The 16,949-nt window shown below is 38.6% G+C and overlaps 1 pseudogene; it reads left to right on the top strand.

Moving 5' to 3' along the window:
* Positions 1-4,658: 4,658 nt before the first annotated feature.
* LOC136147066 (guanylate-binding protein 1-like) lies at positions 4,659-14,521 on the top strand (annotated as a pseudogene).
* The last annotated feature ends 2,428 nt before the right edge of the window (positions 14,522-16,949 follow it).

The raw sequence follows: 16,949 nt of genomic DNA, 5'->3' as shown, positions 1-16,949 counted from the left end.
GCATCACATATTTGTGAATGTGAAGAAGATGAAAGGCTCTCTTCTGTCACTCCTTGAGAGGCACTGATGTCCCTTCTGTCCCTTTTCCTTCAACACAGGTTCAGCTGTTCTTTTCTAAGGCTGAGTATATTCCTGTGAAGCCACATCACTGATGGTGACCATAAACACTACTGCAGATACAGCCCTGGAGTCTGGAGTGTTCCTCATTTGCCCTAACACCATTCCACAGGAACAGATTTGGTGCCTCTCAATTGAGGCCAGTTGGAAGTAGTATCTTCACCTCTTGGTCTTAAGATCCAATCTGTGAAATTAAAACAACAGTTATATAATTTGGCTTCCTTTGTTTCCTGTGACATCTATTTCCAAAGCTGAAGATGTCTATGAGAAGATTATCATAAGTTTGAAAGTGTCCATTATACACTTCTAAAACATTTCAAGGCTACTTCATTTTAGGTTAAGAAATTTTCAAATTTGTGACTTGGGCCTCATGTCAATCAAACTTCTCTGTCAAAAGCAATTGATTTGCATCTTGCCTAACGCTTCCCTGGTGGCTCAGACGGTAAAGTGTCTGCCTGCAATGCTGGAGACCCAGGTTCAATCTCTGGGTTGAGAAGATCCCCTGGAGAAAGAAATGGCAACCCAATCCAGTACTCTTGCCTGGGAAATTCCATGGACTGAGGAGCCTGTAAGGCTACAGTCCATGGGGTCGCAAAGAGTCAGACAGGACTGAGTGACTTCACTTTCACTTTCACTTAAAAGTCATTATTATAGCTACAGTGCTATCAAAACCAGCATTTGTATTGATAAACAGAGTAAATAGACACAGCATAGTCTATTGCTGTGTCTTACTTAAGAGCAGTAAGTATACTGGAGATCTGACAGTTTGTAACATGCTCTACATTAACAGTACCAAACTTGGAACTTTCGATAAGTGACTTAATTTTACCCAATCTCAGCTTTTAGAAATCTCTATAAGAGAAATAATATTGAAATCAGTATTGATTTTGAAGATAGTGTTCTTTTCAACCAAGACAGTTCCTTGGATATTAAATTGTACATTATCATTTTCCTTTATGAATTGTACAGCTTGCAAAGGCAGTTATAAAGTATTATTAGTAAGTGCTCCAGCAAAATAGGCTGTGGTCTTTGGTACCTTTGAAAGTTCAGTTCAAGTCTGGAAGTACAGCTGAACAGTAAGAACAAGACCCTATCTGATTGTGGGAAATTCAGCATAATAAAACTCTGCAAAGAACAGGGGGAAAGACAGATGTTAAAATATTTGCTTTTCTTCCTTTAATAATAAGTCATATTTTGAGCAACTAAAAAATTTCAAACTCCTATAATGCAACCCAATTGGGTAATTCATATAAAACTCCACCAGGGCTTCCCTGGTGGCTCAGTGGTAAGAATCTGCAAATTGCAATGCAGGAGACCATGGTTCAGTCCCTGGGTCAGAAAGATCACCTGGAGAAGGGGATGGCAACCCAGTTTGGTATTCTTGCCTGGAGAATCCCATGGGCAGAGGAGTCTGGTGGGCTACAGTCCATGGGGTTGCAAAGAGTCCAGACACACTGACCTGCTACGTTTCACTTTTTCTGTAATTTTTCTATAGGCTTCCCAGGTGGTGCAAGTGGTAAAGAACCTGCCTGCCAATACAGTAGACATAAGAAATGTGGGTTCCATCCCTGCGTTGGGAAGATCCCCTGGAAGAGGGCACAGCAACTCACTCTAGTATTCTTGCCTGGGAAATCTGTGGACTGAGAAGTCTGGTGGACTACAGTCCAAAGGGTTGCAGAATCGGATATGACTGAGGTGACTTAGCACACATGCACCATAATATTTCTATAATTTTTAAGACCTATTTTGCTGGAACTCCTTTTTTCAAGAATTTGTTATTGCAAAATTCAGACTTAAATACAAGAAAGTAGGGAAAGCCACTAGATGATTCAGGTATGATCTAAATGAAATACCTTACGATTATACAGTGGAATTGACAAATAGATTCAAGGGATTAGATCTGATACACAGAGTGCCTGAAGAACTATGGATGGACGTTTGTGACATTACACAGGAGGCAGAGATCAAGCCCATCCCCAAGAAAAAGAAATGCAAAAAGGCAAAATGGTTGTCTGAGGAGGGCTTACAGAGTTGAGAAAAGAAGAGAAGCAAAAGGAATAGGAGAAAAGGAAAGATATACCCATTCGATGAAGAGTTCCAAAGAATAGTATGGAGAGATAAGAAAGCCTTCTTCAGTGATCGATGCAAAGAAGTAGAGGAAAACAATACAGTGGGAATGAGTAGAGATTTCTTCAAGAAAATTAGAGATATGAAGGGAAATTTTCATGCAGAGATGGACACAATAGAGGACAGAAATGGTATGGACCTAACAGAAGCAGAAGATACTAAGAAGAGATGGCAAGAATACACAGAAGAACAATACAAAAGAGATCTTCATGACCCAGATAATCATGATGGTGTGATCACTCACCTAGAGTCAGACATCCTGGAATGCAAAGTCAAGTGGGCCTTAGGAAGCATAGTTATGAACTAGTGGAGGTGATGGAATTCCAGTTGAGATATTTCAAATCCTAAAAGATGATGCTGTGAAAGTGCTGCACTCAATATGTCAGCAAATTTGGAAAACTCAGCAGTGGCCCCAGGACTGGAAAAGGTCAGTTTTCATTCCAATCCCAAAGAAAGGCAATGCCAAAGAATATTAAAACTACCACACAATTGCACTCATCTCATATGCTAGCAAGTTAAGTTCAGTCAGTCGCTCAGCTGCATCTGACTCTTTGCGATCCCATGGACTGCAACACACCAGGTTTCCCTGTCCATCACCAACTCCAAGAGCCTACTCAAATTCATGTCCATTGCATCAGTGCTGCCATCCAATCATCTCATCCTCTGTTGTCACCTTCTCCTCCTGCCCTCAATCTTTCCCAGCATCAGGGTCTTTTCCAATGAGTCAGTTCTCTGCATCAGGTGGCCAAAGTATTGGAGTTTCAGCTTCAACATCAGTCCTTCCAATGAATATTCAGGACTCATTTCCTTTAGGATTGACAGGTTGGATCTTCTTGCAGTCCAAGGGACTCTCAAGAGTCTTCTCCAACACCACACTTCAAAAGCATCAATTCTTTGGCACTCAGCTTTCTTTAGAGTCCAACTCTCACATCCATACATGACTACTGGAAAAACCATAGCTTTGACTAGATGGAACTTTGCTGGTAAAGCAATGTCTCTGCTTTTTAATATGCTGTCTAGGTTGGTCATATTTTTTCTTCCAAGGAGCAAACATCTTTTAATTTCATGGCTGCAATCACCACCTGCAGTGATTTTGGAGCCCCCCAAAATAAAATCTTTCACTGTTTCCATTATTTCCCCGTCTATTCCCCAGCATGAAGTGATGGGACTGGATGCCATGATCTGAGTTTTCTGAATATTGAGTACTAAATCAACTTTTTCACTCTCCTCTTTCACCTTCATCAAGAGGCTCTTTAGTTCTTCTTCATGTTCTTCCATAAGGGTGGTGTCATTTGTGTATGTGAGGTTATTGATATTTCTCCCGGCAATCTTGATTCCAGCTTGTGCTTCATTCAGTCCGGCATTTCTCATGATGTTCTCTTCATATAAGTTAAATAAGCAGGGTAACAATATACAACCTTGATGTAATCCTTTCCCAATTTGGAACCAGTCTGTTGTTCCATGTCCAGTTCTAACTGTTGCTTCTTGACCTGCATTCTTATTTCTCAGGAGGCAGGTCAGGTGGTCTGGTATTCCCATCTCTTTCAGAAGTTTCCACTGTTTGTTGTGATCCAGACAGTCCAAGGCTTTGGTATAGTCAATAAAGCAAAAGTAGATTTTTTTCTGGAACTCGCTTGCTTTTGCAATTATCCAGTGGATGTTGGCAATTTGATCTCTGATTCCTCTGCCTTTTCTAAATCCAGATTAAACATCTGGAAGTTCATGGTTCATGTACTGTTGAAGCCTGGCTTGGAGAATTTTGAGCATTATTTTCCTAAATTGTGAGATGAGTGCAATTGTGTGGTAGTTTGAGCATTCTTTGGAATTGTCTTTCTTGGGATTGGAATGAAAACTGACCTTCCCGTCCCCTGGTCACTGCTGAGTTTTCCAGATTTGCTGGCATATTGAGTGTAGCACTTTCACAGGATCATCTTTTAAGATTTGAAATAGCTCAGCTGGAATTCCATCACCTCCACTAGTTTTGTTCATAGTGATGCTTCCTAAGGCCCACTTGACTTTGCATTCCAGGATGTCTGACTCTAGGTGAGTGATCACACCATCGTGGTTACCTGGGTCATGAAGATCTTTTTTGTATTGTTCTTCTGTGTATTCTTGCCACCTCTTCTTAGTATCTTCTGCTTCCGTTAGGTCCATACCATTTCTGTCTACAAGAAACCCACCTCAAAACAAGAGACACATACAGACTAAAAGTGAAGGGCTGGAAAAAATATTTCATGCAAACGGAGACCAAAAGAAAGCAGGAGTCGCAATACTCATATCAGATAAAATAGACTTTCAAATAAAGGATGTGAAAGGAGACAAAGAAGGACACTACATAATGATCAAAGGATCAATCCAAGAAGAAGATATAGCAATTATAAATATATATGCACCCAACATAGGAGCACCGCACTATGTACAGCAAATGCTACCGAGTATGAAAGAATTAATAGTAACACAATAATAGTGGGAGACTTTAATACCCCACTCACAACTATGGATAGATCAACTAAACAGAAAATTAACAAGGAAACACAAACCTTAAATGACACAATGGACCAGCTAGACCTAATTGATATCTATAGGACATTTCACCCTAAACCAACAACTTCACCTTTTTCTCAAGTGCACACGGAAACTTCCCCAGAATAGATCATACCCTGGGCAATAAATCTGGTCTTGGAAAATTCAAAAAAATTGAAATCATTCCAGTCATTTTTCTGACCACAGTGCAGTAAGATTAGATCTCAATTACAGGGAAAAAATTGTTAAAAATTCAAACATATGGAGGCTAAATAACACGCGTCTGAATAACTAACAAATCATAGAAGAAATCAAAAAAGAAATCAAAATATGCATAGAAATGAATGAAAATGAAAACACAACAATCCAAAACCTATGGGACACTGTAAAAGCAGTGCTAAGGGGAAGGTTCATAGCATTACAGGCTTACCTCAAGAAACAAGAAAAAAGCCAAATAAATAACCTAACTCTACATCTAAAGCAATTAGAGAAGGAAGAAATGAAGAACCCCAGGGTTAGTAGAAGGAAAGAAATCTTAAAAATTAGGGCAGAAATAAATGCAAAAGAAACTGAAGAGACAATAGCAAAAATCAACAAAGCTAAAAGCTGGTTTTTTGAAAAAATAAACAAGATTGACAAACCATTAGCAAGACTCATTAAGAAACAAAGAGAGAAGAACCAAATCAACAATATTAGAAATGAAAATGGAGAGATCACAACAGACAACACGGAAATACAAAGGATCAGGAGAGACTACTACCAGCAGCACTATGCCAATAAAATGGACAACTTGGAAGAAATGGACAAATTCTTAGAAAAGTATAACTTTCCAAAACTGAACCAGGAAGAAATAGAAGATCTTAACAGAGCCATCACAAGCAAGGAAATTAAAACTGTAATCAGAAATCTTCCAGCAAACAAAAGCCCAGGACCAGATGGCTTCACAGCTGAATTCTACCAAAAATTTAGAGAAGAGCTAACACCTATATTACTCAAACTCTTCCAGAAAATTGCAGAAGAAGGTAAACTTCCAAACTCATTCTGTGAGGCCAACATCACCCTAATTCCAAAACCAGACAAAGATGTCACACAAAAGTAAAACTACAGGCCAATATCACTGATGAACATAGAGGCAAAAATCCTTAACAAAATTCTAGCAAACAGAATCCAACAACACATTAAAAAAATCATAACCATGACCAAGTGGGCTTTATCCCAGGAATGCAAGGATTATTTAATATCTGCAAATCAATCAATGTAATACACCACATTAACAAATTGGAAGATAAAAACCATATGATATTCCCAATAGATGCAGAGAAAGCCTTTGACAAAATTCAAATCCCATTTATGATTAAAATTCTTCAGAAAGCAGGAATAGAAAGAAAATACCTCAACATAATAAAAGCTATATATGACAAACCCACAACAAGCATTACCCTCAATGGTGAAAAATTGAAATCATTTCTCCTGAAATCAGGAACAAGACAAGAGTGCCCACTCTCACCACTGCTATTCAACATAGTTTTAGAAGTATTGGCCACAGCAATCAGAGCAGAAAAAGAAGTAAAGGAATCCAGATAGGAAAAGATGAAGTGAAACTCTCACTGCTTGCAGATGACCTGATTCTCTACATAGAAAACCCTAAAGAATCTACCAGAACATTACTAGAGCTAATCAACAAATACACTAATGTTGCAATATAAAATTAACACACAGAAATCCCCTGCATTCTTACACACTAACAATGAGAAAACAGAAAAAGAGATTAGGGAAACAATACCATTCACCACTGCAACAAAAAGAATAAAATACTTAGGAGTATATCTACCTAAAGAAACAAAAGACCTATACATAGAAAACTATAAAACACTGATGAAAGAAATCAAAGAGGACACAAACAGATGGAGAAACATACCGTGTTCATGGATTAGAAGAATCAATATTGTCAAAATGGCTATTCTACACAAAGCAATCTATAGATTCACTGCAATTCCTATCAAGCTACCAATGGTATTTTTCACAGAACTAGAACAAATAATTTCACAATTTGTATGGAAATACAAAAAACCTCGAATAGTCAAAGTAATCTTGAGAAAGAAGAATGGAACTGGACAAATCAACCTGCCTGACTTCTGGCTCTACTACAAAGCCACAGTCATCAAGACAGTATGGTACTGGCACAAAGACAGAAATATAGATCAATGGAACAGAATAGAAAGCCCAGAGATACATCCACGAACCTATGGACACCTTATCTTCGACAAAGGAGGCAAGGATATACAATGGAGAAAAGACAACCTCTTTAACAAGTGGTGCTGGGAAAACTGGTCAACTACTTGTAACAGAATGAAACTTGAACACTTTTTAACACCATACACAAAAATAAACTCAAAATGGATTAAAGATCTAAATGTAAGACCAGAAACTATAAAACACCTAGAGGAGAACATAGGCAAAACACTCTCAGACATGAATCACAGCAGGATCCTCTATGACCCACTTCCCAGAATATTGGATATAAATACAGAAATAATCAAATGGGAACTAATGAAACTTAAATGCTTTTGCACAACAAAGGAAACTATAAGAAAGGTGAAAAGACAGCCTCAGATTGGGAGAAAATAATAGCAACTGAAACAACAGACAAAGGATTAATCTCAAAAATATACAAGCAACTCCTGAAGCTCAATTCCAGAAAAATTAATGACCCAATCAAAAAATAGGCCAAAGAACTAAACAGACAGTTCTCCAAAGAAGACATACAGATGGCTAACAAACACATGAAAAGATGGTCAACATCACTCATTATCAGAGAAATGCAAATCAAAGCCACATTGAGGTACCATTACACGCCAGTCAGGATGGCTGCTATCGAAAAGTCTACAAGCAATAAATGCTAGAGAGGGTGTGGAGAAAAGGGAACCCTCTTACGCTGTTCGTGGGAATGCAAGCTAGTACAGCCGCTATGGAGAACAGTGTGGAGATTTCTTAAAAACCTGGAAATAGAACTGTCATATGACCCAGCAATCCCACTCCTAGGCATACACACCGAGGAAACTAGATCTGAAAGAGACACGTGCACCCCAGTGTTCATTGCAGCACTGTTTATAATAGCCAGGACATGGAAGCAACCTAGATGCCCATCAGCAGACAAATGGATAAGGAAGCTGTGGTACATATACACCATGAAATACTACTCAGCCATTAAAAAGAATTCACTTGAATCAGTTCTAATGAGATGGATGAAACTGGAGCCCATTATACAGAGTGAAGTAAGACAGAAAGATAAAGAACATTATGGCATACTAACACATATATATGGAATTTAGAATGATGGTAATGATAACCCTATATGCAAAACAGAAAAAGAGACACAGATGTACAGAACAGACTTTTGGACCCTGTGGGAGAAGGCGAGGGTGGGATGTTTTGAGAGAACAGCATGAATATTATCTATAGTGAAACAGATCACCAGCCCAGGTTGGATGCATGAGACAAGTGCTCAGGCCTGGTGCACTGGGAAGACCCAGAGGAATCAGGTGGAGAGGGAGGTGGGAGGTGGTATCAGGATGGGGAATACATGTAACTCCATGGCTGATTCATGTCAATGTATGACAAAACCCACTGCAATGTTGTGAAGTAATAGCCTCCAACTAATAAAAATCAATGGGAAAAAAAAAAAAAGAATGAAACACAATCCTGGTAATATATGTTCTGATTTCCAGGGTGACAACCAGAATAACCCCTGGATCTTTGCCCTAGCAATACTCTCGAGCAGCACTTTTGTGTTCAATAGTATGAGAACTATCAACCAGCAGGCCATGGACCAACTGCAGTATCCTTTTGGGATCCAAACCATATCAAAGTCAGAGGGGAGACCAATATTTAAAAAACAGCTGACTAACTATGAATCCTGGTGAATCAAACACAAGGAATATAAAAAAGAATTCAATGGCAAGGGGAAAATCCTATAATCTACTGGAGAATTGATGCTTGGGATACTTGGGTTAAGGACAAAGGAAATAAAGGTTTGTATGTGGGACTAATGTAGGACTGCGGAGGGTTTACTGTTCATTCACGCCAGTTTTACTTATTTTGCTACTCAGCTATGTGATAGAGCTGACAGACAGAATCAGGGCAAAATCCACACCTGATGTGGATGGGGTTGAGGATTCAGCTGACTTTGTGAGCTTCTTTCCAGACTTCGTATGGACACTGAGGGATTTCTCCCTCGACTTGGAAGCAGATGGACAGTCCATCACAGCCAAAGAGTACCTGGAGAATTCACTCAAGCTTAAGAAAGGTAACGGTGAATTGGTAAACAGATGACAAAACACTAAAAACTATTGTTCCTTAGTTTTCTATAAACAGTTGTCTTCTGTTTATAGTTTCTATTTCTTCTCAAGGGGTGATTACTAAGAAGTAATGCTTGTTTACTATATGAATTAATAGATTTGGTTTTAGATTATTTTTCTCCCTGTTCTAAGAATAAACTTCTTTTTCTTTCACCTTCCCTATGCTGTGATTAGATTGATATCTCCATGCTTAGGACTTGTGGTGCTGTAATTAGCCAAAGAATAGGAGTAGAATCGTCATTTATTTGAAGAAAAGAAATGCAAGTGTGAACCATGCACAGTTCAGGGGTGGTAAAGGATTGTCACAGGCAAATATTGTCCAATCTAGCCTGCCAGTTGGTTTTGTAAATATAATTTTATTGGAATAATGTCATACCCATTCATTTACAGTTTCTCTATGACTGCTTTTAGGCTACAATAGGAGACTTGAGTACTCAGAAAAAGAGACCATCTATCTGGCTTGCAAAGTCTAAAATATTTACTGTTTGACCCTTTATGGGAAATGTTTGCAAGATCCTACATTAGGCAAATTCCTTTTTTCTTCTTCCAGGTACCAGCCCGAAAGATAAAACTTTTAATCTGCCTCGACTCTGTATCCGAAAGTTCTTCCCAAAGAAGAAATGCTTCATCTTTGATCGGCCACTCACCGGAAGAAATTGGGCCAGCTTGAGGAACTGTGTGACGATGAGCTGGACTCTGAATTTGTGCAACAAGCTGCGGTCTTCTGTTCCTACATTTTTAGCAATTCCAAAACTAAAACTCTCTCAGGAGGCATCCAGGTGGATGGACCTTGTGAGTCCTATTCCCAGTCTTCACTCTCACTGTTAAGACTAGAGGATGGTGTGATAACATCCATATAGCTTCAACTTTGAAAACTGCACATCTACTGCTATTATTGTGTTAAATTCTAGGTGGCACCAGCACTTCTAATAGGTTTTATTAATCAGACTTCATAGTTGAGAAAAGATACAAAAGCAAAGAATAAAAGCTCTAAGAGCTTACAATTGTCCTAGTAAACTGGATCTGCCCTGTCCAACATGGCTGTCACTAGACAGTTGTGCCTATCTAAATGTAGCTAATGAAAAATATACAAATTTACCATTCTGATCACACAGCTATGTCTCAAGGGCTCACACCTACGTGAGGCTAGTGGCTCCCACCATGGACAGCACACACAGAACACTTCCATCATCACAGAAATTTCTCCTATAATGCTCTGCTAGAATAAGCAAAATGGAGGACTCATTTTGATTTGCTCCACAAATATTAATCAAATGTTTCCCATGGACTTACCAGTGCTGATGGTACAGACATAAGTGAGAGAGAGATGGTTTCTGGCCTAACAGTACCTGCAGGTGAAGTAAATGTACTCAATAAACACAAAAGTTTCTCAACCTTTGATGTATATATACCACCTGAGGATCTTGCCAAAGAGGAGGGTCTAAGTCAGTCAAACTCGGGCAGAGGCTGAGAGTCTGCATTTTTAGCAAGTTTTCAGGTGATTCTGTAAAATAAATGGTTGGTAATAAACAACACTAGAATTAGACAGAATAGAAAGTTTCCTCACTCTGCCTACAGTAAACATCATCATTGTTCTCTGTCGTAGATCTAGAGACCCTGGTGCAGACCTATGTCAGTACCATCAACAGTGGAGATCTGCCCTGCATGGAGAATGTAGTCCTGGCCTTGGCTGAGATCAAGAACGCAGCCGCAGTACAAAAGGCCATTGTCCACTATGACCAGCAGATGGGCCAGGAGCTGCAGCTACCCACAGAAACCCTCCAGGACCTGCTGGACCTGCACAGGGCCAGTAGGAAGAGACCACTGAAGTCCTCATGAAGAGTTCCTTCAAAGATATAGACCAATTATTTCTAAAAGAATTGGCAGTAATTTTTTCCTCAAGTTTATACACATTAGGCTCTTGGAAAGTAAAGTATTACTAGAAAATGAAATAGGTGCTTATTTTGTGAAAAGCAATTTTTCTAGACAAATATTATTTGCTATCATAAGAGGAACCAATTTTATTATGATATACTTTATTATGAGGCATTGAAACTTTTTTCTTTCATGAATAAACTAATAATCTTCCCTATAATTTCATTATATGCATACAGGTAATAATCAGAGCTTTTAATCAATCAACATACTCATTTTTATCAGACTGATTGGCTATTTTGGCCAAAAGCAAAGAATATTTTTTTCTTAGTTATCATGAGCAGGTTTATTTTGAGCTACTTTTATTTCACATGCAATCATTTGTCCAGTTGGAAAATTAGGAGTTTTCTCCAAAGGTGAAGCATGTAGCTAGTAATCTCTGCTCCAAAGTTTACCCTCATGGAGAAAGGGGCTTCTGTAGAAAGTCAGGATCAGAAGGAAGGATATGATTTTGTTGCATTTCTGTGAATTCTTCTAGTGGTCACAGACCTTTTTTACTTTTATTTTTTTGAGAAGCTTTCCCAGAAATTTGGAGGTCAAGATAACCTCTTTTAATTCTTCTGTTAATTAATACTTCTTATTTTTTACATTAAAGACCCAGCTAGATAAAAAGCAAGATGACTTATGTAATCAGAATCTTAAAGCATCAGAAGATCATTGCTCTGCTTTACTGAAGGATGTTTTCAGTCCTCTAGAAGAAGAAATGAAACAGGGGATTTATTTGAAACCAGGGGGCTATCGCCTCTTCATTGAGAAGAGCAAGAGCTGAAGAAGAAGTATTTTCAGGTGCCCAGAAAGGGCATACAGGTAACCAAGTTTGATTCTGGGAAGCTACTGATGCCTCCTTGAGGTGACAGTTTGAACACGTGTATTGTATACAGATGCGCAATTACAGGACCAACAGCATTCAGGCTCTCATTCTATAAACACGTACAGGGAGCCTGTTACACCAGATATAACCAATGTATTCATCCAAGAGCATACATTAAGTTAACAATTGAGTTGTAAACTGGATTACCAGATGTATCCAAAATTTCAAATAATGTCATCATTTACCTCTCTGCCTGTGGCTCTCCCCAGCCCCACACTTCCCTCCTTCCCAGTCTCCCTCTACCCCCTTTATTCAGATCCACTTTATCCATGATGCCTTCCTTCTCCAACAAGCTCACGCCATATGGGACCACAGCACCCACAGCTCCAAAATCAGAGCCCTCAGTTTACAAGAAGAGAATCACTATATACATATATATCAACCTCTTATAAAGGATTCTGCTCAGGAGGGCACCTTGCTTGGCCAGTCTGGAGCATGTGCTTATCTGAGTGCCAGGAAATCTGATCATCAGGCACACCAGGGCCAAGAGGAGCAGTTCCTAGAGGGAAAGGTGGTGGGCAAACAGGAATGAGTGCTTACAGCCATTTCCTAATACTAACCCTATTTTGTCTGGGTCCCAGGCTGAGATTTCTTCAGGAATACTTGAAGTCCAAGGAGTCTGTGACCGATGCAGTTCTACAGACAGATCAGATGCTCTCAGAGAAGGAAAAGTTGATAGAAGGTGAGGAGCAAGTCAAGAGTCTAGACAGCCCTGAAAGCTCTTAAAAGTTCTAGCTAATTCAGCTAGGTGAACCGAGGAGCCTTAAACTATAGCAACATGAGAAAAGATGTCTCTTGTTTGCTAATATCTTTTCTGAATAGGGTGTATGCATCTAGTAGCAACAGTGATAGGTAACTGTAGATGGAAGAAAGAAGCAACTTGGTCTCCACATACATTTTTCTTTTTCCTCTTCCTCCTGACAGTGGAACGTGTGAAAGCTGAATCTGCACAGGCTGCAGCAAAAATGCTGGAGGAAATGCAAATAAAGAACCAGCAGATGATGGAACAGAAAGAAAAGAGCTATCAGGAACATGTGAAACAACTGACTGAGAAGATGGAGAGGGATAGGACCCAGTTACGGGAAGAGCAAGAGAGAACTCTTCCTGTCAAACTGCAGGTATTTAATTGCAACACCATGTGGCTCCTGTTATTCTGTTTTCTGTCTACACTCTCTGGTCACAAATGTGGCCCAGCAGTGAGAACTTGAAGCCCAGAAGAAGGACCTTGCTTGCTCACTTGTACTTTTCAAACCCCATTTGTCTGCCTGAACTGGCCCCTACAGTGTCTTGTTACTAAAAGATTTTACTTGCAGTTATGTCACAACTAGTCTTTTATCACTATATCTGTCAATCATGGAAGCTGTTATCTGCTAGGCATTAAAAAAAGGGGGTCTTATCCATATCAAAGCAAGAGCTGTCATGTCCTTAATACTTAGGAGATGAAAGAGAGGTTAAGACAAGACTAAATAACTTTTATAGGGTCACAATGCTTGGGAAGATATCTGAACTGTCTTCACCACTTAGAGGAATACATGATTTTTTTTTTTCTGTCACAACTGGTATGACTTTTAGCTATAAGAAATCCTTCATAAGCAGGACTCCTTAATCCTCACACCAATGTGTCCATCTATCACTCCTACTGGTTTCCTATGCCCTGCTCCTAGTATGTGTTGAGTTGTGCAGAAATCCAGTATGGTCAAGTCTGGGGCCCTGATTCCCTCACCTATATTTTGGTCCTCCTGCCACCAAGTTGTGGAAGGTTAGATCAAATTTCCTGATCTAAGATTCAGACAATGTATCAGATTTTGGAAATCTGTCTGTTACTGTGCTGTGTGTGTACGTGTGTGTGTATTAAAAAATAAAAATACATAGATAAGACTCAAAGCCAAACATTTCATTAAGATTGTCTACAAAGGTTGTATACAAATAATGGGAGAAAAAATTAAGACTGCTAATTGAGATTTATCAACATATCAGGATGAACTTATATCAGGAGATATAAGTCAAAAATCTTTCTTAACTCAGGGAGACTCAGGATAAGCAATCACAGAGATAGAAGATGTAAGAGAAGGTATAATGATAATTAATGATAGAGAAAATTTCAAGAAGAAACTAAATATTTTTGAGTAACATGGAAACTTACATTACCATATGTAAAATAGACAGCCAATGGGAATTTGCCATATGGCTCAGGAAACTCAAACAGGGGCTCTGTATCAACCTGGAGGGGTAGGATGGGGAGGGAGTTGTGAGGGAGGTTCAAAAGGGACGGATATACGTATACCTATGGCTGATTCATGTTGAGGTTTGACAGAAAACAGCAAAATTCTGTAAAGCAATTATCCTTTGATAAAAAATAAACTAATTAAAAGTAAAAATGAAAAAATAAAAAATCCTTGAATGTGGAAACTAGATAGTAGTTAGAGATTTACTTAATTATATACACTACTCAGTCTCCATTTGTATTTTTTAGGAACAGTCCCGACTACTACAGGAAGGATTTCAAGAAGAGACAAGACTACTTCATAATGAAATACAGAATCTCCAGAAGAACATGAATAAACCAAAAAAGGAATGTTTCCTAAGCTAAAGAATTAAAGAATAGAGCTTTCCTTGTCACTCTTACACAAGGCATTACTCAAGAAGTTTAAAACTGAGAAAAATGTCACCATACTTGATAATATTTAGGTTTTGCATTTTTACTACACTAAAATTTGCAAAGACACACAGTTCTATAATTGAAATCATGTACATCTTCCTCACAATATTGCAAACTGTGTAGCAAATGCACTTTACCTCTGTGCCAGCACAGGAGGTATCATAAACTGGTACCACCCAGGAACTTCTTCCAGATGACCACTAGTTAAACAAGTGGATACTGAGCAAAGTCTTATGTCAAAGTCTTGGGACATAGTTGGTAATGAGTTTGACCAAATGCACAAAAGGTTGGGAAGAACCATTTTAGCTTCTAGTGAAGGCAGGGTATGGTGTCCCATTGCTTCAAGACTGCACAGTTTGTCAGTAGCGATGTGACTCCTGGATACCTGGAATGGGCAGTACTTACTGGTGAATCCCAAGCTAAAGCAAATCACCTTGCATAGTGATCTAGAAGGTCTACAGAATTTCCACAGGAAGATGGAAGAAACCATTAGCATGATTATAACTTGGATCATAAAGAAGTGGGCTAAAAAAGGAAACTTTCCCTTCTTGTTCATTTCACCCAGATTATAATTTTAATTACCTAATTAATAATTTTAATGGGATACTTTAGAACTTTAAGTGACACTAGACTAAACATAGTAACAGGATGGCAATTATACATTGTGTTTGTAGCCATTTCTTACTTGCAAAAGTGAGTTTGAAATGATGACAGATAATGTGTTAGAAAACTGAGCTAAATTAATTATTAAATTGTTCATTACCCTGAAGTTTAGGCTATTGTTTCCCAATTCTTGAGTCACACTTGAAAGTCTCCTTACTTTCCCCCAAGAGAATATGGGTTGTTTTTGACTTCCTTTGATCAGAAAAATAATGCTCTTGGTAATACTTAGGACTTTATCACAACTGTCAAAAGCCCTAGGTAAGTGCTCAAAACTTCTCAGAGCAATGAAGAATTATTTCAACCTGGAACTAAAAATGTAAAATGTTGAAATTTACATTTCTGATTTTTTATTGTTTTTCACACACAAAAAATGTTTTAGTTTATATAGCCATAATTGGCTAAGGTTTTAAAACCTGGGATAGTAACTATTCATTAGTATGTCAACTCTGCCATAAAGCAACCACAGATGACACATAAATGGATGGTATGCCTGTGTTCCAAGAAAACATTGTTTTAAAATACAGCTGGCACTAGGAAGCCATAGTTTGCAGACTCTTGCTTTATATAATAGAAACATTAATCAAAGTTTTTTACAGCTGCCTTATGTTCCTTGCATCTGTAAGGAATATAGGGATTACATCACATATGTTAGCATTGTGAAAAAGATTGTGCAGTGTTTCAAAATATTACATGATGAGAGAAAAGCACAGGAGCAGCTAATGCCACTGAATCTACATTTATAGACCTGCTTGTTCTGGTTGCCTTGGGACCTTTTTTCCCATTGAGTCTTCCCTTCGTTTCCCATCAGCATAGAGAATACCTCTTCCACAGTTAGGCAAGTGCTGATAAACAGTAGCCTTTTACTCAAACTGCAGCTTCATAGGGGACTGCATAAGACTCAAGCATGTTAAGTGGAGTATTTATGTAAATGCACTCTTGTAGTTCCCACACTGCACTGCAACAAAGGAGTAAACCAAATACATTTTTACTAGTTAAAGAAACTTCATTGTAGAAAAAAATGACTCTGCATTTAAAACCTAATAGTGGTTTCTTTGTTAATCATTTAAAAATAAGAAAATTAAAGCTAAACAAAAGTAACTTCTTTCTAGTTTTGTAGCATGGACTTCTTTCTTTCTTTTTATTTCTCTTTTTATTTATTTTTATTAGTTGGAGGCTAATTACTTTACAATATTGTAGTGATTTTTGCCATACATTAACATGAATCAGCCATAGATTTACATGTGTTCCCCATCCCGATCCCCCCTCCCACCTCCCTCTCCATCCCATCCCTCTGGGTCTTCCCAGTGCATCAGCCCTGAGCACCTGTCTCATGCATCCAACCTGGGCTGGTGATCTGTTTCACCCTTGATAGTATACTTGTTTCAAAGCTATTCTCTCAGAACATCCCACCCTCGCTTTCTCCCATAGAGTCCAAAAGTCTGTTCTGTACATCTGTGTCTCTTTTTCTGTTTTGCACATAGGGTTATCGTTACCATCTTTTAAAATTCCATATACATGCATTAGTATACTGTATTGGTGTTTGTCTTTCTGGCTTACTTCACTCTGTATAATGGGCTCCAGTTTCATCCATCTCATTAGAACTGATTCAAGTGAATTCTTTTTAATGGCTGAGTAATATTTCATGGTGTATATCACCACAGCTTCCTTATCCATTCATCTGCTGATGGGCATCTAG

The sequence above is a fragment of the Muntiacus reevesi genome, chromosome 1 (assembly GCF_963930625.1).
Source record: "Muntiacus reevesi chromosome 1, mMunRee1.1, whole genome shotgun sequence".
Classification (NCBI taxonomy): domain Eukaryota; kingdom Metazoa; phylum Chordata; class Mammalia; order Artiodactyla; family Cervidae; genus Muntiacus; species Muntiacus reevesi.
The sequence above is the reverse complement of the archived record's forward strand: the minus strand, read 5'-3'. Positions and strand labels throughout refer to the sequence as shown.